This window comes from Aythya ferina, assembly GCF_964211825.1.
Source record: "Aythya ferina genome assembly, chromosome: 3".
NCBI lineage: Eukaryota > Metazoa > Chordata > Aves > Anseriformes > Anatidae > Aythya > Aythya ferina.
The window spans coordinates 114,388,267-114,412,061 of record NC_140298.1 but is presented as its reverse complement, the minus strand read 5'-3'; the positions used below and the strand labels follow the sequence as shown (position 1 = coordinate 114,412,061).

The following is a 23,795-nucleotide window of genomic DNA, read 5'->3' as shown; positions in this document are numbered from 1 at the left end:
TTACACCAAAAACCCTACCCTCTCATTCCAAAACTACTGGAGTTTACTCACCCTCAGACCTGCTAAAGTGTTCTCATTACATTCCACTCCCCTGCCTGCAGTGCCAAGTATTTTGAGTAGTATCAAGTTATTGTTATATAAAGGGCACCTACAGTCAGGCTAGATGGAGGCAAAAGCCAGGATGCTTCAGACTTTGGGAAGAAAAGAAAACAAACCACCCTGAAAGATCTTTTCCCACTCAGTAAGTAATACAGACCAGCCATTATTTGTTCTTGGGCATAGCAAAGAAAGTAATTAACCTGTCCTTCTAAACCCGGGAATCTATTCGGTTTGTGTGGAGTCTGTCCGGCTGTTGAGAAATGTCATTTAGCTGCTGGCCCATCAGTGTTTTCCACAAAAATCTATGAAGACTTTTTATTTTAAATGTCAAAAACAGGCGTATCCTTTGAAAGGTTTACAGATTCCTGGCGGCTCCACGAGCTTAGGTTTGTGGCATCTAATTTGTAATGACAGTTTGATGGATGTCTCCCTTTCTTCCTTCTGAAAGGTATAAAGAATTGGTGGTTGCCCCAGCAAAAATTATGCTTAGCACCATCCTTTGCTCTTATTTGCACACTCAAAAGCCCATTTTAAGTGGCCAAAATATAATAAAAGTCTGGTGCTGCTGGCAGCGAGTGGGTTTATTGGGGTAACTGTCATGTTAGAGAAGGTGTTTGGCTTTCTGGGTAGTCAGAGCACTGGCACAAGGCCGGCACACTGCACAAGTTTTGAAGTTGGACAGCCTGAAGCAGCTCATAAATGATGCACCCAGGCTTAACAGAGGAAATGTCCTCAAGATCTTGCCAAGAGTCCTGGAGGTGACTCGCAGTTTTGATCCCTTTGTTATGCTCCACCTTCATCTGCTACTGCCAGCAGGGGCATTTCTGCCCAGGTGAAAGCTGGGGTGGATCAAGCTCTGCTCTCAAGCCTTTGAGGGAAAGGCAGCGTCATTAAAGGCTAAAGCACAGCAACAGGATGCGTGAAGTGGCATTACAGGGCTGCCCACTGACTATTGCTATGAGATCCAATTGGATTGTATTTTAAGCATCATTTTGTCTTCAGCCAATTAATATTTATTATTTTCTTGAATAATTTGGACGATGCAATACAAAGTAGGATTTTAAAACCTTGAGGTGACACACAGTAGGGAGGAGTCCTTCAGATTCTGGTGAAAGTAGTCCGAATCCAAAAGGATGTGAGCAAATTGGAGAAATGACTTCTGCCAGATCATTGATAAAATGGCACAAAGTAAAATTGAAGTACATTGCACTAACACTTGGGATTTAAGAAATGCACCACAACAAACAGATAGAGCAGAGCACTGCTGAGGACGATCTGGGGATAGCAGAGAGTTGCCAGTTGAATGTGAGTCAATAACAGGATTCTGCCTTTAAAAAAATTAAGCAGATGCAGCTCTGGGAAAGATTAATGGTTGTGTTGCAGCAAAGACATAGAAGGTAACTATTACACTGCTCAGAAGTGGTGAGACATCAGCTGGAGAGCTTTATCCAGTTTGGGACACCACCCTCTAAGACAGATACAGAAGAATTAGAGAGAATCCAGAGAAGAGCAACAGGAGTGATAAGAGAGTTAGTAAGCATAGCCCACATGGAAAAGTTGACGGAAATACATTTGTTTAGTCTAGAGAAAGAGAAGAGTGGGAAAGGACATGATAAGAGTAAAATGTTTCCTAAAGAGAATGGCAATCAATTGGTCTCTTTGTCAGCAGAGAAGAGAAAAAGAAAAAGCTGGCTTCATTTGAGGTGGAGGAGATTTAAGAGATTAATGTATGATATTAGCAACCTCCTTTTTAAGTATGAAAGAAAAAGCACAAAAACCAGACTTGGTAAGTAAGTGGAAGGCACAGTACCGGAGGATTTAAGAATCTGGACAGATGTCAGTGATGATCTAAGTATATATAATACTTATCTGAGGAAAAACGGACTAGGTTGCCTGAGGTTTAGGCCCACTGTCCTAGGACTCAGTGAGCGTTTGTGCTTGGTTAAGTCACGTACACAGCACTTCTAACACGAGTGTATCAAGTCAAGCAGCTCAGGCTTTCTGTGGGCCTGATGCTGCAAAGCATTCAGCATCTCCAGCTCCCGTGAAAAGGCACAGTGAGATTCAGGCTGTGTCTGCTTGGGTATTGCAGCCCACAAGGAACCATAGATTGGAAACGCTGGTATTAACCCTTCTGTGTCATAGTTTCCTCCAGCTCTAACTTCAGAATAACTTTGACATCTCTTTGCCTCACAGTGGATATTGCAAAATTAATTTCTCCACGAATTTAGCAAGCATGACTCTTAGTTTCCACTTATTTTCAAGGGAGAAAAAAATGAAATAAAACTAGTATTTCATGCCCAGTGCTCGAGAGTGTTCCCACATCCCCAGGTGAAAGTCCTGGAAATCATTAACATGTTATGAGTCCACAGTTGGTTTTGGCTGTTGCTTTCTTGTTGTTTGTTTGCCGGTTATTCAAAGAGTGATGGTCACACACAGAGTAGCCTTGGCCATCCCCTTCTACTAAAACACGTGTTTTAGCAAAACCTCCTCCCCATGCCAGTAAGAAGAACAAAACCCATCAAAATGACAAACGTCTTGAGGAAAAAAATCCCTAAGCAAGGAAGCAAATGTTTTGTGTCTTCTTTGAATGTAGGGAACTCCTCGACACAGTGAAAGACTACAAAATGCTGAGGTTTTCCAACCAGACAGCCTCAATATGGGCATTATTTGTTTTTTGTTGTGCTTCATTTCCATCCACCTCCACTGAACTTTTTGTTTTTTGACAATCGTAGCAAAGACTGGTAGAAACCAAATATAAATCCATGCTACAGAAACTCCAGCCCTATATACATTCATCTCACATTAAAACTCCCAAGCCCTAAGGCTGACTGCTGCTGCCCCAGACCAGCTGTTTAACAACATCACGTCCAAAACTCAGCAAAGCGCCGTAAGCTTATGAGATGCAAGTCCCTAGCCAAAGCTTTGTAGGTTCCTAATTCAGTCCCTAAGCCAGAGTCGTGGCATTTAACCTGCTCAGAGGTGATGCCTCACATCAAAACAGAGCCAAACCCCTGGGGAGACCAAGGGGAAGGCGACACAGCTCATGGGCTGTGTTTGGCCACCAGGCACGTCATTGTTTTTGAAGGGCTCGGGCAGGGGGCTGACCTGCAGTTGTAAAGTTAGCCTACAGTTGTAAAGTTTGTTTAGCAACAGGGAGCCTCCCGTGAACTTAAAACAATAGGAAAACAGAGTCCTGGAGAATAAATCTCGCCAGCCGGTTGCCTGCGAGTTTGGCTACCAGAAGGTAACAAATCCCGAGGAATGAGGGTGGCGGGGGGGACCTGCCTGCGAGAGGCCGCTGGAGGGTGTCCAACACAAGCAGAGGGTGATGCCAGTCACCGAGCAGCTCTCAGAGCTGATCTACACCCGGGGACAGCCTGAGAAATGCTGGGGCTGCCACAGGAGAGGATTTCCAGTAGGATTCCCTCATTGCTTTATCAAGGGGTGGGCTCTTGAGGCCTTGGGGGGCTGAGCCAGGAGCTCATGAAAACCCCAAACACCACTCCCACTGCTGCTAGCAGCATCCAGCTTAGTGCTGAGTGGCTGCTCCTCAAAGTATGGCAGAGCAAGGTGCTCCAAACAGCACCGAAGTTTTAGGTCGGAGTTGGTGAGTCTCCCCTCTCCTGTACAGCAGGGGAACTCAGAGGACATGAACTTTTGGTCACTGCCTCCCTGGGCTGGACAGGACACAGAATGCTGGACGTGGGAAGCTCTGTCTTGGTACCAGCACCCTGAGGTCCCACAAGGTTCAGTTTTTAAACCAGATCAGAGTTCACAGGATTTGCTTTCACATTACATTGTGGGTGCAATCCTCTGAAAACAAAACAAAACAAAACAAAACAAAAACAAAACAAAACAAAAACAAAACAAAAACAAAAACAAAACAAAAACCCACGAAATTCAAAGAATTCTTTGGAAATTCAAAGAGACAGAAGCTGTAAATGCCTAGCTATAAAAATCACAAGTGACTCAAGTGGGCAGCTGTGAAGTTAACAGCTTTCAAAGCCGTACAGCTGTACGCAAGCATGCTCATACAGCCCTACCTATACGTAAGCCTCTAGTTTGGAAATACGTGAGAGCGCATTGGTTCATCATTGGCACGCGCTGCGAATAATCTCTAGGTTTTTTTATTATTATTTTGGTGAGTCATGAAGTCTGGATGCCCACCACAGTGCACCAGTGGAAAACATCTCTGCAATGCAAGAGTGACAAGGCTATTTTATGCCGTTCTCTTAAAACAGTCCAAAATAACACTGAAGTACTTAAATTCTGGAAATACTCATCATCCCCATGCTATTAATATAATCGCAATAGCTCATTCTATTTAAAGCAAGTTTCTTTCCTTGGGTTTCATTTTGTGGGTGGCAAATCCTCATTTAATTCACAGGATTAAAAAAAAAAAAAAAGTGAACCTACAGTTGGAAAAATGGGACCGTATGGAGCCCAAGCTTTCAGCCAGAGCCACGAACAGAGGTTTTGCCACAGTCTTCAGTGGGAGACAGACTGGCCCTGAAGTTTTTAGAGCTTGCAGAAATTTAAACCTTATTATTCACTTTGTTTTTAATGTTGTATGACTCATTTTAGGAATAACATAGCTGCTCCCACTATAACAGTGACAGTTAGGTGTTTGATCCCTTTGATATGGGATTTTAGATACAAGCTGTGTAGTCTACCTTTAGCCCTACTGCTTTTTTTTTTCCACTGATGAAATAAACATCCAAACCATAGGCATCATTTATTACAGGATAGCACATTCAGATGAGGGATTTTTTTTTCTTTAAGCACAAACTTGATTTAATTCCATCAAAGAATAATGGAAAATAGAACACAAAGTGCTGTTCCCCTTTTGTTCAAGAAAACTAAAATAAGCAATGCTGGTGATGCTGAAGAAATGGGATATATTTGAGTGGTGTGTCGCCTTGCTTTTTTTTTTTACAAGTGAAACTCATCTGTCTTAACCAATTTGAATGAAGTAAAAAGGCAACAAGAGGGATGGAAAACTTCTTCCAGCTTCAACACAAACTGCAAGGAAGTAAAGGCTTAAAAAAAAAAATCAAATATTTTTAGGTAAAAGTCTACAGAAAGCTCAGCACTATGAGAAAGAAATAAATTTCTTTTTTTACCTCTTCTCCAGGTAGGACGGCTGTCCTTTCACCCTAGCTTCCCACAACACCCATGGGATGATTCCCCTTTTGGCAGCAGCAGAGGGGTTTGGCTCTCAGTGTCCCGATCACTGCTCCTTCTTGCAATGACCAGTTTTGATGCCCAAACAACTTATTCCTCCCTTGACAAAGGGTCAGTGTGCCAATGATTCCCTTTCACCAAACGACCAACACCGAACCCAGTTTCTAACCCTTGATGGATTTAGATCGCCAAACTATGGCCAAGGGTATCCCCCAAGTATCTGACAGGATGGCCAAGAGGACAGTGGTTTAAAATCACATCTCTTGCATAAAGTAAGGAAATTTCATTCCCTTCTCTGTGTCGCTGATATTACACTGTGTTGTTGGGACAGAACACCTCTCTCCAACATGCACTCTTTCACCAGTCACGTTGGTAATTTAGTTTCTGCCCATCTCTCTGATTTGACAGCAAAATATACTTTTGTGTGTTTTGCTTTCCTTTGGTACAGTTTCTGATAGTGTTTAGGAATGGTTGGTTTGCTAACGTTTTGATTGTCCTTGATAATATTTTAGGATATGTTTCTTGTTTTCTTGGTAACTCTGGTGCAAATCCTCACTAAAATACAAATGGCTGTACATTTGTACCAAATTGATGTAAGAGGATGCTGAATTAAAAGTGAAAGTCAAGGCACGCTTGCTTGCCAGTTGAGATGATTGTAATTCTACCAAGCTCTGTGGTTTTCACACCTTCGTGTTTAGTGCTTGGATGTTTCCTTCTCTGCTTTCACAAAAACAGCGACACGAAAAACGGGCCAAAACGTGCAAGCAGTTCCCCCAGCAGCTCTGGGGCGGGTGCGGGTACTGGGTAGGAGCTGCACTGAGCGCTGCGGCGAGCATCCTGAGAGCACAGAGCAGGGCGCTGCCCGGCCACAAGCTCAGGACCACAGCACAGCAGAATCGGAAGCGTGAGTGCATTAACAAGAAGCTAGCCAAGCTCTCATCACTTCAAACCAGGGTAACCCCTGTGTCACCTGTAAAAGCGGCATTGAAATGAGCATGACACGTGTTTTTGGTCTATCCTCCCACGTGCCCAGTGATAGGACGAGGGGGAATGGGCTAAAGTTGCAGCAGGGGAGGTTTAGGTTGGATATTAGGAAGAACTTCTTTACCGAAAGGGTTGTTAGGCATTGGAATGGGCTGCCCAGGGAACTGGTGGAGTCACCATCCTTGGAGGTCTTTAAAACACATTTAGATGTAGAGCTTAGTGATATGGTTTAGTGGAAGACTGGTTAGTGTTAGGTCAGAGGTTGGACTAGATGATCTTGGAGGTCTCTTCCAACCTAGACTATTCTGTGATTCTGTGTTAATGGTGTTTCTTCACTATGCAGTTTGGGTACGTGTACATGGTGGCACATTTCTTCGAGGTCTCTGACTTTGTTCAGAGGCAGCATCATTTATTGTTGCTTCAGTAAACCGAAATGAAAGCTTACATCGGTATGCAAGCACACCAGCACCCTCACACATGCTAAAAATGAAATTTCTGTGTCTGCTCACAAGGAAAAAAAAAAAGTATTAATTATGCACAAACATAACAACTTTCTCTAACTCTGCCTGGAGATCTGAAAGAGAAGTGGCCCTGTAATCACATCTCTTCTGAGAATACTGCCATATGGTTTTAACAGAGGTTTATTTCCTGAAGTGAGAGAGGACTGCAGATTCTCAATCCAACTAAAATAATTATGCAGACAATTTCACTCCATTACTTGCAGTGGAACCCAAGCTGTGTGGTCCTCACATGCTTGCTGACACCTTTAAAGAGACATTAAGCCATTTTTATATAAAATTCCCTTAATGGGTGGGATGTAGGATGAATTTCCTGGAAGATTAGCACCTGTCACAGCGCATAAGGCTTGCCTCTGACTGCTGCTTTAATTCCCTTTGGTTGGAAGACAGCAAAACTGAGATCGAAGCCTCCAGAATACACAGCAGCAAAGCATCAACCTGGGGTAACCATATCTTTACAAAGGGAAACTTCTCCCATTGCTGAGGTTTCCTATGCAATTATTTTACCTCCCACATTTGACCCTGAAATAGCACAGGCCATATACAAATGTGTGCCCCACATCAAGTACAAGGAAATTTAAATATAGCCTTAAATTTCAGCATGTGCTTCAATTCTTTGTTGAATTATGCTGTGAGCACAAAGCAGAGACTTTGCCGAGAACATTTTTCCAAACCACCCTGGGCTGCTGATCTTTCACCTCAGCTAGACAGACCGGAGGGCAAAACTTCCAATCTTTCAATCAGCAGTGGGTAAAAGTCCAGGCAAAATGAAACTCCTTTAACTAAAAACAATAGAAAATGTATTAAAACATCACCTATCCAACTCTGAATGTAAACTACGGGAATACTGTAAAAACAGGGATGTTAACCAAGACACACAATGATTAAAGGAGACTTTAAAGGGAGAAAGGAGACCACCCTTTAAGCATGGAAATATTCCTTTTGGACTAAAATGCAATCTGGCTTTTTTCGGCTATTCTGTCTGATTTTAGTTACAGTAGCTAGTTTATGAAATTAGCAAACATGTTACATTTCAGACTAGCAAATCCAATTAAATCCAAAGAAAGCACACACATAATCTTAGTGTGCCAATCTGCCTGTGCTATCACAAAGCCCTAATTCCTGGTAGCAAGAGGGTGAAGGAAGGGGAAGGTCTGCTGCAGGATTGGAGGATTTTTCATTGAGCTCTTCTGAATTCAATGTAAAATACCCATTTTTCCAGATCAAAAAGAAAACAGTGGCTGGGACGTCAGCTCAGAAATCAGACATGCACCAGTAAGCAGGGCAGAACCGAATGGGTCATGGCCTTGTTTTCTTGATGGGTTGCAAAGCTTGCTGAGGTGCAGTTTGAGGCTCCCCAGTGAGCACCCTCCTCGGCTGGGTACCGTGGCTCTGCAGCAGTTAATGGAACACTCCACGTCTGTGTGGCCTAGCAGCGAGGAAACTGTGCAGGAAACGTGTTTCTAATCTTCTTCTAGTGACAATTTTCAACATTATGCTACAGATAAATTATGGTCGTGTAAATAGTAAAATCCATCTCTTCAGCTCCATGTCCTACCACAACCTTAGGCTTCTGTATGTGGGGCAGGAGCAGGATGCTCTGCTACAGGGTGGAGGATTGATGCTCAGCTCCAGATCATGCTAGTGCTGGATGCAAGGCAAGTTTCTCCCTTGGACTTACTGCTTTCCACGTTATCCATTCATATTGTAAGCTCTGGAGAATTTTCTCCAATTTCTTAAATACGTGAAGTGTGGGAGACAGAGGGATTTGGCCAACCTCTTTTCAGTGGTTTGTGGGACCAGGACAAAGGGCAATGACCACAAAAGGGATCACAGGAAGTTCAGCACCAACATACCAAAGAACTTCTTCATGGTGAGGGTGACAGAGCACTGGGACAGGCTGCCCAGGGAGGTTGGGGGGATATCTCTTCTCTGGAGATATTCAAGGCCCGTCTGGATGCCTACCTGAACAACCTGCTCTAGGGAACCTGCTTTGGCAGGGGGGTTGGACCCAATGATGTCTTGAGGTCCCTTCCAACCCCTACAGTTCTGTGATTCTGTGAAAATGCTCTGAATGAGCCTTTTGACACAGCAAAGAAATACTAAAAATGCTAGTGACAGCAGAGCTACCAACATATTTTTGTCCGAGCTAGATTGAACAATGCTCTCTCTCTCCCCCAAACCTTCTGTTTTCGAAACAAAACCTAAATTTTGGGCCAATGTTTCCTGTGGTGATAGTTGTGGTTAGACATTATTTGTGAGCTTTGCATGCTTGATAAGGTCTCAGTACCGTGGAAAAATAATCAGGTGTCAGCTGAGGTGTGGCAAATGGAGGCAGAGGTTTGAGAGATGTTAAATGGGGCAAAAATGGCCAGATGCGGTTCTCTGAGCTTACGGCAAAACTCCCACTTACTTCAGAAACCAGATTTGGGCCAGTACAGCTATTCCGGTTAGAGTTTGGTTTTGTGGGGAGTGGGGTGGCAGCTTTTCCTGTGTGATTCACTGAAACAGAAGGAAAATGCTCTCAAGGATAAGAGTGCCTGGGTTTGGCCAGCTGCACCTACGCTTCACGCTACATGCCACAAACGTCTAAAGTGGATCTTGGGGAAATTACCCATCGTGGTTTTGAGGTTTTAAGTAAGGACTAGAAAAAAAAAAAAAAAGACAGGAAAACTGCACTTGAGCACTGATTCACTTTTTAAATTGATCTGACTTTCTGACAGATGAACTGAGTTCAAAGAGGCAATCCACTTTATCTTAGCAAGATGCCACTCCACGTTGAGATTATTAAGCCCAAATCTCACCTTCTTGCTCAAGAGGCAGGACCATGCCTGAGTCTAGGAAGTCAGATTTCATTTAACAACAACGTGTAATGTCAGGTAATTTGGGGATTTTGAACAAAACTCAGGAACTCAGCAGTCACATAAAATATTGCTTATCATACAAAGCAGCAACAGGAACTCATACTCACATGGCTCTAATGGCTGGTATCCGTGGGCCACTATTAATGTGCTTGTGAAAATACAGCGAGATCTCTGATCACAAGTGATAACATCCTTAGTTTTATGCCACTCCCTAAAGGTAAAACTTCTGGAAACGCCATCGTTCCCTTGGCCTTTTCAGAAATGGCATGGGCTGTTGGTGCAAGAGAAATATCCTTCCTTATCTCGATGGGGATTTCCACTGATCTCAGTTTCTTGTGATGGAACTTGTGAAGCTTTGTTCCCCATGCCTGAACACACAGGATGCCTGTTTACCTGACTACTATATGCAGGATTAGCCTCACTCGTCCGTGTCAAACAGGGCAGCAAGTGCTGGTAGTATGTGACTCATAACACCCCAGAGTTAATAGGCAATACTTTTGGAGAACTAAAACCCTGTCAAGCAGGGAAAAGAGCCACCCTGCCCTATGTTGAGGTCTACAGGAAACTGCCAACACTCAAAATAATTATTTCATGGGGCATCTCATCAATTAGTCTTGAAATTATGGGCTTGTTAGAGATCATTCTCTTCCCATCAGCACTGTGCAGAGTTTATTAGCAGGTTCTGGAGCACTCTTTCCCATGCTTTAGAAATTACTGAAGATAAACCAATGTTATTAATATGATCATCTAAAACTTGTTGGCTGCTCAGTTTTCAATGGAGCAACTAAGAAGGAAGCAATTTATCAGCCAGCAGGACAAATAAATAATATTTACGTGGCTCTTTCCCTGTCTTTTTCCTTCTTTGATTCCTTTTAAACAAAATCTATTTTTTTTGTCTTCCTCTTTGTTATTCTCTGGTGGCTTCCTCCAAAAACAAAACAAAACAAAACACACACAAAAAAAAACAGAGACCAGCAAACATTTTCTCTTCTTTCTCTCCCATTCATCTTATTTTTCCTTCCTTCTATTACCATTTGCTGCACATGTATTTGGGGTGGTTTCCCCTCTTCGCATTCACTAAAAGCTTTCATTGCTCTAGCTGTAGTACCATTAGATATTGAAGTTTACTTTCTTAAAAATTACAGTTTTACAAATCTGCTCCACTCCTCCATAAACTGCAAGCCTTTAGAGACAGGTATGCTAGTAGAGAAGCTATTTATTTCTTGGCTACTCCAGGTTCCCTTTATTTTATGGTTGCACTCTGGATTACACGTGCAGAGCAGCAGAAGCATGAGCTACTTGTGTCAGCACAGCTGCAAGTATCACAGTAACTAGAGGAAAGAATTCACCATTTTTACAGCTTTTTCTTTCTACCTGAGTTTTTCTACATCAGCACTGCAATGAGCAGGAGGGACATGCCGAATGGTAACACATAGAGGAACACACCTGGCTTCCCAAATTGCTCCCATGTGCTCAGTCTTGCTAACGAAAGGCAGGGTTAGCAAATATCAGAGGCTCCATTGCAGAAATATTTATATGGGCAGCAAGGGGAAGTGACAGAAAAGCAAGTTATTAATTACAAAAGACAACAAAAGAGGTCATTGCAATACCATGAGCCAAAGTGAAATGGGATTTCACAGTAACTGCTTTAGTACTTTGCATTTAGAAATGCAACAAGCCAAGTGTTTCACAAACAAATTGACAATTTATTACTGTCTTAAATGTAGACATGAACTGGCAAAAAAAAATGGCCCCAAAAAAAAATAGTTTTTCTCATTAACATCAGGTTGCAGAATTCCAGATTAAAACAGCCTGAAGGCTTTCTCCCCTCTCATACAACTCCATTATTTTTAATCCCCTGGGGGTGAAAAACCCAACCAAGTTGTGCAGCAGCAAGTTGATGCCTAGTCCACTGTCAATATTTCCAGGATAATGTCTGTTTTTAGGGTTTTCTGACACTTGTAAAGCTCACTCTGGCTAACATCTCCTTTGCCTACCAAACTCCATAAATTTTTAACTAATGCTTCAAAAAAAAAAATCTTGCTTAGGCACTCGGCTAATGATTGCTGACTTTTTGGGAGCTTGCTCTCTGTTCCCAGAGCAGAAGCCACTCTCACTGAGACCTTTAATTGAAACCTGGTCACTGTCCATGTTGCAGGGCTTACACATGTCCCAGGTTTCCTGGAGACCTGCAGGGAGTATAAGGAGCCTATGGCAGATGCCTCCACCCCAACACCTCGCCTACGGTACTTGAGGTAGGGTCTGATATCAGCTTCCTCTGCTGGATGGGGCCATGAGAAATGGGCTCTCAAAGGAGCTCAGGGAGTTACCCATTGCTGACCCACTTTTTTCTCTTTTCCTCCCTTACAAAAATCTTATCTTAATCGAGAGGGAAGAGATGGGATCTTCCCCATGGACATGTATATTTATGATTATCCAAGGATTGTCTGTATCTACATATAATAAGAACCAAATGTTGTTAGGGACATCAAATGTTAGTACAGGGACAGGCACCACTTCCTAGAAACTTACACAGACACAGCGTACAGAAAATGGCCCAGAGGATCCACAAGATAAGGAGCTAGAAATCCCACCTGTTCAAAAGGGTGGAGAAAGTGGAAAAACCAAACCCACTAATTTCTCAAATCCCTCGTCTAGGGAGGGTCATAACTTGCTGAGGAAGAACAGATTGAAGAGATCTTGTTATAAATCCAGAGGTACGCGTTTAGATAATGTACTTTGAGCTGAAATGACTAAATGAGTTATCACTTGTGCTTAAAGTCCAACGCCATGCTCAGCTGCAACTTACTGTGTGTGGCTGATGGTTTGCCCATTTTCACAGTGTAGCCTTACTTCCTAGCACGGACCTCACAATCGTGCTCTTTGCCTACATCCCATAGAAGTCCTGCAACTTCATCCTCCTCAGCAAGCAAGGGAGGCCACAGGAGATTTCAAAAGCAAACGCCTTAAATTGGCCCTTGGCTGTTATGTGCTAAATCCTGTAGACTGTGGGAATTGCAAGGCAAATAAATGCAAGGTATTTCTCCACATTCAGAATATGTGAAAAGTCAAAAGTGGTGCAATTCAGGGTCTAAAATACCTGTCAAAGTCTCTATAAAGATGTCTTTCCCCATTTAGGCTGAGGGATAAATTCATTAATGTTTTGAACGAGTCCCTCAAAATAACACTGACACAGTTTCCTCTGCTGCTTTTCTGTGATCAGCAGCGCTTGGGGGGCTGAGAGAAGGAACTGGAACAAGTGTTTTTACACAAGCCAACAAACCCAGCTATGCTAAGGGACTCAACGACTAATTTTTAAAAGAGAATGTAAATGTTATCCTAAAAAATTGCCTTGACTGTTGCCGATACGGAACCATAAAGATACAGAGCCACTCTCCTGGGGCGGAATAGGCTACTGTGTCCCGGAGCTGGATGGCAACCATCTGCGTGCATGCTCTCTGGCTGCCGCAAGTGTGCAGCGATTTTACTTATCTTAAGCCTCTTTTATTGAGGGCTAAGCTAAATCAAATCAACTTCCATTCACGGGGGGCCAGGAACACCTACCGGGCAGCTGCAGTGGCTCAGCTGACATGTGGTAACACAGTCATCCCCTGTAACTCGAGCATGTGTCTAAGCCCTGAAATTTTCTCAGTATGGACTCAACTGGAGGCTGAAATTAAGTGCAATTTCAGGTCTACCTTCTTTCAGACTCAAGTGGTGCACAGGTCTAGTGGTAACACTTCACAGCAGAGCAAATTCCGTGCATACATACCAAAGCTATAATGATTCTGTATGTTAGATCTAAACAGTTTTGTTTGTGGTTAAATATTTGATCATCTGTCTGCAGCGTTGTGAGCCCAGCTAGTAGAAGTATGCTACTGCACGAGAATCAAATGATGATAACTATGGGATGGGAAAAAACTTCATGATAGACTGTTTCATAAGCACACAGCATTATTATATACACATATAAGTATTCATATAGCATAATAAAAGAAAATGCAAAAATCTCAATAAACACTAATAAGAAAAATTTAAATGTTAAAAGTTTGTCTCATTGAATAAGTGAGACTGTGGTTGGAAACACAGCAACAGACATTTATACTCTAGTCTTCAGCATTTCAACTCTCTTAGCAATGTAAAAACAACAAAAAACAATGGTGCTCTCATGAAAAGGCCAAATTCACAATGCAGACACTGCTCCTCCCATTCAGACAGGGTATTCATTATTATTTTAAATGTGCAGAGTCTAAAAAGCTATAAAAATATTTGAGCGTGGTGCGTACCCTTTTAATTCTGCACATACTCATTTTGTTGTTCCATCAAGCACTTGGCATCAAAGCTTTTCTTTATGTGCAGGTGTGAAAGGTGTGTGCACAAATTAAGTAGCTATCTCACTAGCTATTCAGTCTGGAGGAGCACATGAAAGAGCCTGATTATAACAACCCAAGGGAGTCATTTTTGCTCTGAACTAGGATTCCTGGGCTCGAGAGCTGTTCCTGTCCCTCTTTGCATGTCCCAGACACACGCTGCCTGCTGCGGGATTTTTGCAGGAGTCCCCATCCTGCACAAACCCTCCCTCGCTGCAGAAGCGGATGCGAACAGCTACGTCTGTCTTTTCTATTAGTAAATATCATCTGAAAACGTCAAAAGCCTTTGGAGAGATTCGTTTGTAAATGAGCAGCACATCCTGACCGGTGCAAGCAATCTGCTCCAATTTACATATTTTGCAGCTCACATGCTGCAGTCGCCTTGCCCCCGCAAGGTTAGGTTTGCCAAGGACCATGCCTTCGCTGCAGCTCCAGATGGCTGCGACTTCAGTCCTGTACTCTGGCCAGTAGTCTCCAGGCTGGGGTTAAACAAGCAGTTTGTTCCTCTCTTACATAAGCACCGAAAGACAATACTACATTCGAGCTCATAAAAATATTTTAATTGGTGATGATTTCCAGACAACTATGTCAAAATTAACTCCGAGTTGATGCCCACTCGCTTAAATTTCATTCATCTGGGTTCAAATTATTTGCTTAAAAGAAGAAACATTTCCTTTTATACACACTTTGGTTTCAACCTCCAAAACCATTGCTAGAAATTAGTCCTAACCACCCAGTCGGCTGCCTCAGAAACCGAGCTCAAATCCATCACTTTAATGACATCAATAACAAATACACAATTTTAAACCCTATTGTGAACAGTGGCATACCAAGGAGCATGTGTAGCTGTCATCTCGTTAGTCACTAGAAAAACACCAATGAAACCGAAAGAGCCTAACCATGACAAATTATTCAAGAGTTTAACCTGAGACACTAATGAGCACTAAATAGCTTGTTTTCATGCTCGCTTAAGGAGATTTGTTTAAAATCCCACCAACCTCCCTTGAATGTCGCTTGGCGAAGCAGTTCATTCTTGTCAAGCTGGTTTTCCCATCGCAGCTAAAACAGCAGGTTGCACGTGTTTGTTTAAGGATGCCTTCCCTCCCCACCCTGCAAGACACACACGCGCACGGCCGAAAAGCTGCCTCCCCTCGGCTGCACGGACCGTCTTCGTCTCGCTCCCCAGGTTCACGAAGTGTAGAGCTGGCAAAAAGCACCCGCACCTGACTGCAAGCACATCAGCAGCCAGTGGAATGATGCTGGTGTAAAGTAAGTGTGGGGAGGGTGGCTATCCCGTAGGAGTTTCATCTTTTCAGATTTTCTGTTTTGTCTGGTTTTCGTCTCGGCAGCCTGTACTAAAATAAAGCTTTCCTAGAGGAAGGATCCTAAGCAGAGCCTGGCGCTTGCCATTCTCTGAAAGCAGCAGCACTTATTTAGCTCTGAGTAAGGGCTGATGTAATGAGAGGCTCACACCTACGAGCCAACCTTTACCTCCTGCAATGCCTTCAAGGGGTTGAAGGAACTGGAGTTTGCAGCCTAAGAGAGCTTCATTGTTCTGACACGGCAATACAGAGCACGTCTGTATGCTGGGAGCTCAAAGCTCACAGCACGGGAAAAAAAAAAAAAAAAAAAAAAAACTTCTAATCTTGAGGATGGAGTAAAATAAAATAAAATAAAATAAAATAAAATAAAATAAAATAAAATAAAATAAAATAAAATAAAATAAAATAAAATAAAATAAAATAAAATAAAATAAAATAAAATAAAATAAAATAAAATAAAAATAAACTATGTTTTTATTTATGAAGGGAAACCGAGGCTTTCCAACTCACTTTGTGATATGCCCTGTGTGGGAATATGCCTTAAAAACATTACTCCAGTAAACCAACACCTTGATTCATACTTCACACGAGAGGGGCTGAGACCAAAAGAATGAGGTATCCAGTGTATAGTGATATCAGTACATTTGGACATCTGCTTTTTTCGAATACACCAACAAGAGACACATGAGCAGAGGGGATGGACCAGGTGACCTCCCTTCCAACCTCAACTACTCTGTCATTCTGTGAAATGTCACAAAGACATCAGAGGCAGATGACAGACCTGCAGGACCCGTGTGCAAATGTCTCAGCCACTGAACCGTCCTCCTACATCCCTACCTTAATCCTCTGACCACAGAGGTCTGGTCTTCAGAACTTCCTGACATGAGAATGAAAGGAAGAAAAAAAAAATGGCAAAGGGTAGGTGTGTTCTGTTCTCTTTAAAAAGAAATTTTTCTTCTCACAGACAGCCTTTACACTGATGTTCCAGATACGCTAACGTTGGGTTTTGCTACACGCAGTCTAAATCGTCATTCAAACAAGACATGAGCACGCTTCCAAAACAGGAGCAGTCTCAAATGCTCTCCAAAAAACTGCATTGTGATCCAATGTAAAACTATTCTTCAGTCCATATGGGAGATCTCAAACATTTGCTGGGTCTGGCTTTACTTTTAATGGAATTTATGTTGGAAAAACCATTTTATTTTGACCAGATTGGTTTTTATGCCAAAACTTTTTTTTTTCCTTTTAAATTTTGGGCCAAATTTCACTTGACAGTATCCTCTTTGAGGAGGTGATCAAATATATGCAACTGTTCCACATTGCATATGAGCCCTAAAATCTAATCTCTCCCCAAACTCATGTCCTTATAAAAATGTGAAGCCTTCTAATAGCTTTAAGTTGTTCTGCATACTGGATGTAAATTAAGTGAGGGCTTTGGAATTTTTTTAATAACTCGTAAAGTTGGGAAGTTTTCAGCTTGGATTCTGGAACCAGAGCTCAGGGCACACTGAACTAATTTAAAAATGTAAATGTAGAAAGATATGACCCATAAGTGACAAATTAAAGAGGGAACGTAAATGATTTTCGGAACGTGCTGCCTTCCACCACGGACTGCTTACACAGTGCGGCCACTCTGGGGTCAACGTTTTCTGGCAGCAAGAGACAATAAAAAACGCATAAACTCAACTCGCATGGTAAAGCTACTGTATCTGACATAACACTAACGCGGAGGCCCAGAGAGGTTACTGAACCCTGGCTCCCAGCTGCATCAATCCATGTTTTAATCACTCTCCTGACAACACTTCTCTTTCAGCCCTCAGCTGCTTGGCTCCTAAGGATGGGAATACCGCGGTAGTAAAGGAAATGGGAAAAAGCTTAAATGAAGTTGTAATAGGGAGGAAAATAAAACTGCTGGTGGAGGTACCTTTTGCCCAGCACTGCAATCTATCTGTCTCCAAAAAAAGGCTATTTTAACTTTTAAAAAGTACCAAAACCCACAACAGTCCAGTTATCACTAAGCCCTGCTCCAGTGAACGACAATGAGGTAAGCAGCAAGCTCCCTGCAGCACAATGTATTGCAGCAGCTGGGTTTTCCTGCAGTGTTTCTCACTGGCCTTGCTCTCTCTTTGACCAAGCTGGAACTTGTTGAAAGCGAGAGATACCATAAAGGACATGGCCTCCTCATTTTCTATAGCCCATGGAGCCACAGAAAGCTTGGAGAGCTCGACCAGCACTGTAAGACAGGTACATGTAGGTCCCCTCCTTTTGCTCTGTTTGCACAGCCATTCGTACAAACACAGACCCAGCCATCACCATAACTCCTATCATCACCTACCATCTGCAAATAAGAGCCTGCATATTTTAAACAGGAAGGAAGAATTTCTATACAGGAGCAGATCTCAAGCATGAATTGCAACTCTGGATGCTTCTGACCAGTTTGTCCAATCTATCAAGATGAAAACTTATTAAAACAACTCATATCACTGGTTTTAAATGGACCCAGCATCTTCACAACTCTGAGTCATGCAAATCCAAAGAAGGAGAAGGCAACTAAAAGAAAGCCTTGTTTCAGTAGCTTACATCAGAGTATACAAAATACAAAAGTCTGTGCCTCTGGAAGCGCCTATTACCAAGGAATGCTCTGCTTACTTCTGCAGAAGGGTTGGTAATTTGCCCTGGGTTTCACACAGCTCCACACCCTCCCCAGGAGGCTCTCAGGTGCCTTTCTTCACATGCACTGAATGGAACTGGTCTTCAGTGACAAAACTGGGTCTGGATTTGGCCCACCTTGGTGTTTGGATGATGTCTGGGTCCAGGCTGTGGCTGCCCCTCACCCAAACTAAACCAAGCTCATTTACCAGCCCAAATCCGGCACTGGAAGTTATTTAGGGCAGAGTTTGGAGTAGTTTTTCAATGTTAATTTCCTGTGGTTGTTGTTCTTAAACAACTTTTTTTTTTTTTTCCCCTAAAAAAATTCCTTTTCAGAAGCAAATAAAAACTGACACCGCTGCGCACACTGGCGCTGCGGAGGGGCTGCAGGAGCACTCGCAGCCAGACCTGGCTCCACACGCCAGGCGCGCTGGCGGAGTCACGGTCTACTGCACAAACTACTCGCATTGCGGGTGTGTTCCAGCCTGCAATGTCTGCGTGGATTGTGCCAATTCGGTTGAAGTGTATGCGCACCAAATTGCCTCTCTGAAGAGGCTCAGGGTGGGGAAGGAGAGTCCTGCCAAATGCTGGCGCCTGGAGGCCTGGTAAACCCCAATGCCGCCAGAGGGCCTGCAGGCCGCAGTGGCCCTCGTGCCATCTTCTCCAAAGGACACCACTTTCTCCGGCATATCCTTGGCACTTAGGAAGGATCCACATCATGCTCGAGCTAGAGATGGAGCCTTGCTCAGCACCTTTTGGTCACCACCAAGGACCTGACCCATCCAGGTCAATGCTGGAGCTATGGCAGACCATGAGGAGAGGCTGCCCCATACCAATTCATTCCTTACACAGAATTTCCATTGCATCTAATTAATTGTTATAAAGTGCAAATTAATAACATGGTAGATTAAATGTTAGAGGTGGGGACCATAGAACTGCCTGTGGTTGAAGTTGCCCAAAATTGTAAGTTTTCTGCTGCTTGCGACTCTACCGAATCTTGACTGTTTGGATTCACTTTTTTCTTGCATTAGTGAGAAGCATATTCCTTCAGTTTTGATCAAAATGGCTGAGAAATGAGTTAGCAAAGGGAAAATGCAGTGCATCAAAAAAAAAAAAAAATGGCAATAATTTCTTGAAAGAGGTTTTTTGTCTCTGTATTTTGGAGTGGAGAAACTTGGCTCGGCAGGTTAGCACTTTTGTCAGAAATATGCAATTTCCATGGAAATATAGTCAAATTTGGTAAAATTTGACAACTTTGAAAAAACTTTGAAAAATAAAATTTTGTAGAATGGAAATTCACTGGGTGTTATCCCCTAAGAGCTTTGTTAGCAGCTTGGCAAAGGTAGCTATTGCTGGCCCATAGATTTTATGCTCTCGCCACACAATTTCTTGTTGTCACAATAGTTCAGTTGCTCAAAGCCAAGTGTTCACACATTGTATTCACCATGTGCTCATACTTTTCCCAGTGCCATATATGAGACCTTCATGTTTGCTTTTCAGAAGCACCAACCCAATCCAAGAGTTGTGCTTTGAACATATAAAGCACTATATATTGTTAAGAGCTCTGAAAAATATTATCCTGTGCGTCTCAAATGGGGCACTCTGGATTACCAAATACTTTTGGATGGAATTATTTCAGCAATGGAGTCATGTGAAAAAATAAGGTATGGGATCACAGTAAGTGGGCATGCTCTATCCCACAGGACACTGCTGTCCGACGGATAAACCAGCACATGCTCATACAATGAAGGACTCTTTTGTCATGCATACTTGAGAGGCATGAATTAAAATTGCACTGATAACCATAATCTTGGCATTTCCAAATAATGTGTGCTCAGACATGAACTTTTCCTACTGTAATTTTTGTCTGTAGCGTATGCATAAAGCAAGACCTAAGAACTTGAGATATCTGCCTTTTAATCCATAAAATCTATTTCTTTTATGTCAACATGTTATTATTTATCTGACATGTAACTATCCCCTTGTTGCCTACCTTAAATCTACTGTTTATACACTTTTACACCAAGTCACCACAGAAAAAAGTAGTTCTCAATTTAATTCTTAATGTGGTATGGCATGTATATATTTAGTGAGGTGTTCACTTTGTACCTCACACAAAAGTAAATATCCTTCTCAGAAAGCTTCCTTGATCCTTGAGCTGTGTCTAAAGAACAGTCCCTGTTATCTGGATTTTGGGAGCACTGAGTCTTTAGTACTCTCATACCTGTCTATAATAAAGATTCTCCACAAGCTAGCTGCTATCAGGTTTCTCATTTGCTGCCATCTGTGTCTTTCAGGAGTAGCAGAGATCAAGAAGAGTGAAATTAAATGCATAGGTTGGTAAACCAGCATACATGCAGAGCACAGACCCTACATAAATACAAAGTCTGCGCACCCTTCATGTGCTGTAATTCTGCAGTCCTAATTCTTGGGGATGCTCATGACTGTGTGCCATACTGCAGGCAATGAATACTGCTGCATGAGACTTCTTCACATCAGTAACAAGCATACCCTGGGCTCATTCTTCCAAAGAAAAAGATAAAGGTTAATTAAACCGTCTGTCTCTGCCGTGAAGCTGAGGAGGCTCCCATATGAAAGCCAGATTACTGCTGAGCTGCAAGGGCCACAGCCTCTGGAAAGGAACAGCAATAAGCACATCAGCATGGGGAAAGGGAACATTTCAAACCAGGGAGGACATTTCTGCAGACTGACTGAGAGTTTCAAGCAAGCAGGCATGGAAGAGGAAAACATGAAAGACTACACACTGGTTATTTATGTCTAACAAGGAGGGGCTCACCAGTATCCTAAAATATACTAAAATGTGACAGACTTCAAAGTATAGCCCCTCAATGTAACTTTTGAAAAAGCAGGCTTTAAAGCCTCCTTCTAAAAGATTTAAACAATAGTGTTCACTTACAGAGATCTGCGCAACCTGTGGATATATAGGGTAGGATAAATCAACCTTTAAACATACCAATTTCTCTCTTCTGACCACAATGGGCCACAGATGACTAGCTGGGACACCATATCTAGCTTTAAGACAACTGCACTTGAAAACCAATCCACGCTGCGTCTCTCTGAAAATTTTATCCATATGTCCCCTTTACAAAAATGATTTTCATTTGGATTGCTTAGGTGATGAATTAAAACACTGAATAAATTACATTCACAGCTCTAACACTGAGCCCTCTTCTGTATTCAACACTTCTTTCTACAGAGGTGGTAATTTTATTATAGTGCTGTTTTTACAGACAATTGTTCAAAGACATAAAAAAAAAAAAAAAAAAAAAAGACTAAAAGTGTAAGTGGACCCATAGCCCAGATCATCAAAGCCAAGAAGTATCCAGTGTGAAAATTAAAAAAACAGGTTCCACAAATCTAATGTTTACTGTAACAAGAGATCCCAGGAACAAAAAAAGTACATTATTCATAATTTATTTGGTGTCCTAGAAGCCTGGAAACAACATTATTTCATTTCATATGTCTACAGTGCTTAATAAATTCACTTCATAAATTGAATTAATTGCAGTATATTGTTGTCTAAGAATCTATATAAAAAACTGGGTCTTGTACAAAGGTAAGTTGTAGGAAAAGTCCAAAGCCAGGCTGGATGGGACTTTGAGCAACCTGGTCTAGTGGGAGGTGTCCCTGACCATGGCAGGGGATTGGAACTAGATGATCTTTAGCTCCTCTTCCAACTCAGAGCATTCAGTGATTCTGTGATATATACGTAGTCTCTGCAGAGTACCCTCTATATTGTCTAACCCAGTAAGTGTGTTGTATGTCCAGGTCCCTATTTTCCAAACTCTATACTAGAGAGAAACACAGGTTTGAAAATATGTATTTGAAAATATGTCAAATAACTGTGAATACCATCCACTTTTGATGGACAGTCTCTGAATTTCTGACCCTTTTTAACACTGCCATTTAAATTTGGGCTTCTTTTGCAGATTTAATCTCGGATTTACCATATGGAAACAACCCTATCTGGTACTACAATGGTGCCTGCTAGTACTTCTTTCCAAGAAGGCTCTGCAACAATGTGAAGATGCTGTACAGAATTGTCTGCCTGACTTACTAACTTACTAACTTGCTCTTAGAACAGTGAGACAAAATACCACAAGTGCCTCTGACTGCACGTAACATTTAAGACCATGCCTACTACTGCGGGAAACCAGGAATGGGCAGGTATAGTTCCCCTGTATTCTTTGTAGGTAACACCCATAAGATGTATTATAACCTTTACACTGTTTCTAACATGGCTGCAATATTTTAATTAGGGTGAGAATGTTACTGAACACTATGCCAACCGCTAAATAACCTGAGCTTTAATCTCAGCAGTTCACACAAGCCAAGCTGAGTAGGACCTGAGTAGTACCTGGCTACTTAAATCCTGCAAGAAGTGATAAATGATGTAGATAGCAACATTTTTAAAGATGTGTCTGTATGGCACTCATTATGGCAGCTGTACTGATACTTCAAGGGCAGCTTTAAACAAACCCTTACATTGTCAGAAATGTAGCACGGACAGTTCACAGTTCAGTAAAAGACAAAACATCCACCAAGAAGCTGGGCAAATCCATGCTGAGCTCCGTATCTGTGGCTGTATGGTGCTCACTACCTGAGCTACCTGCTTTAAAGCTAGCACAGGCTGTCTGAATTTAATAGCAATGATTGGCTACACCCTACAACTATAATATCTCATCATCTCATCTGACTTCATCCACCTCAAAAACAGGGTGCCTAGTCTAGGCTAGTCATCTAGCCTCCATTTATAATCAATGGAAAGGGACGGACACCCCTCAAGGGCAATTAATTCCACTTTAAGATAGGTATTAAGATAGGTGGGATGAATCACTAGCTCCCTGGAAGTGCCTGGGTCTCTTCATTCACTACAGGAGAAACCTACCCTACATTTCTAGTTTTCAGAGAGCTGAAAGCTGTCTTCAGCCAGCAGTGACCACTGTCTTCTCCAGGAAGTGACAGAACTGTGCTCAGTTAGCAGGTCTACAGTACGTGAGATGTGTAATAATGGATTTGAGTAGACATACACATTAAGGAACCTGATTGTCTTCATAAGAATAAGGTTTCTGGCACCCCAAACATGCTGCAGCATGAGATCATTACTAAGTTTCTTCCCCTGAAGTTTCAATTAAGTATGATGTTCTTCCTCATTTCCTCTTCTGCATTCCTTGTCTGGCTAAATCAGCATCTGTGTCTCACTTCTGGGATGACCATGTTTCAGTGGAGAATGAAGTTTATGCAGAGAATAAAAATAAATTTTATACAAAATGTATAAAGAAATTTAGGACTGCTAGCAAGGAAGACCTGTGTAAGTGCTCTACTTACACCACTGTGATGCAGACACATTTGCCCTGTTCCCTTCTTCCCAACCCACTTTCTAGAGTGGAAGGAGGGAAGAGATGATACACTGAAGTGTGAGAAAAAAATGCTCATATTAGAAGCAATGAGCTAAAAGCATTTCAAAAGTAAAGGTGTACAAGAGTTTAAGTTCTTGTGGGAGGAGAGTATCGAGCTAAGTGGTCTGGGAAAAGCTTCTTCAAAGCCTTTTTTCTACCATCTTCCACAGTATTTGTATATAGTGTCACAGATATAAAAATCGCTTTCACTTTTCCTTTCCTCCTAGTTGTGCCATATGGAGATGCAAAGTGCATTCACTTCATCTGCTGACTTCATCTGTTTGGTTATAACCCCTTTTTCCACATGTATTTTCAGTGGAGGCTGTAAGCTATTCGGAGCAAGACTCTCTTATCATACAGCTGTGTGGCACAATAGGGCCAC

General features: G+C 42.2%; 1 protein-coding gene and 1 long non-coding RNA gene across 4 annotated transcripts in view; one reads left to right on the top strand and one right to left on the bottom strand.

The window, feature by feature from the left end:
- The window catches only part of RUNX2 (RUNX family transcription factor 2), a 155,942-nt gene that overhangs the window by 112,596 nt on the left and 19,551 nt on the right, over positions 1–23,795 (bottom strand). The gene's annotated exons all lie outside the window — the stretch shown is intronic.
- LOC311433827 lies at positions 135–21,512 on the top strand. The gene is made up of 2 exons (XR_014690976.1): positions 135–241; positions 20,291–21,512. It is a non-coding gene; the product is annotated as an uncharacterized lncRNA (long non-coding RNA).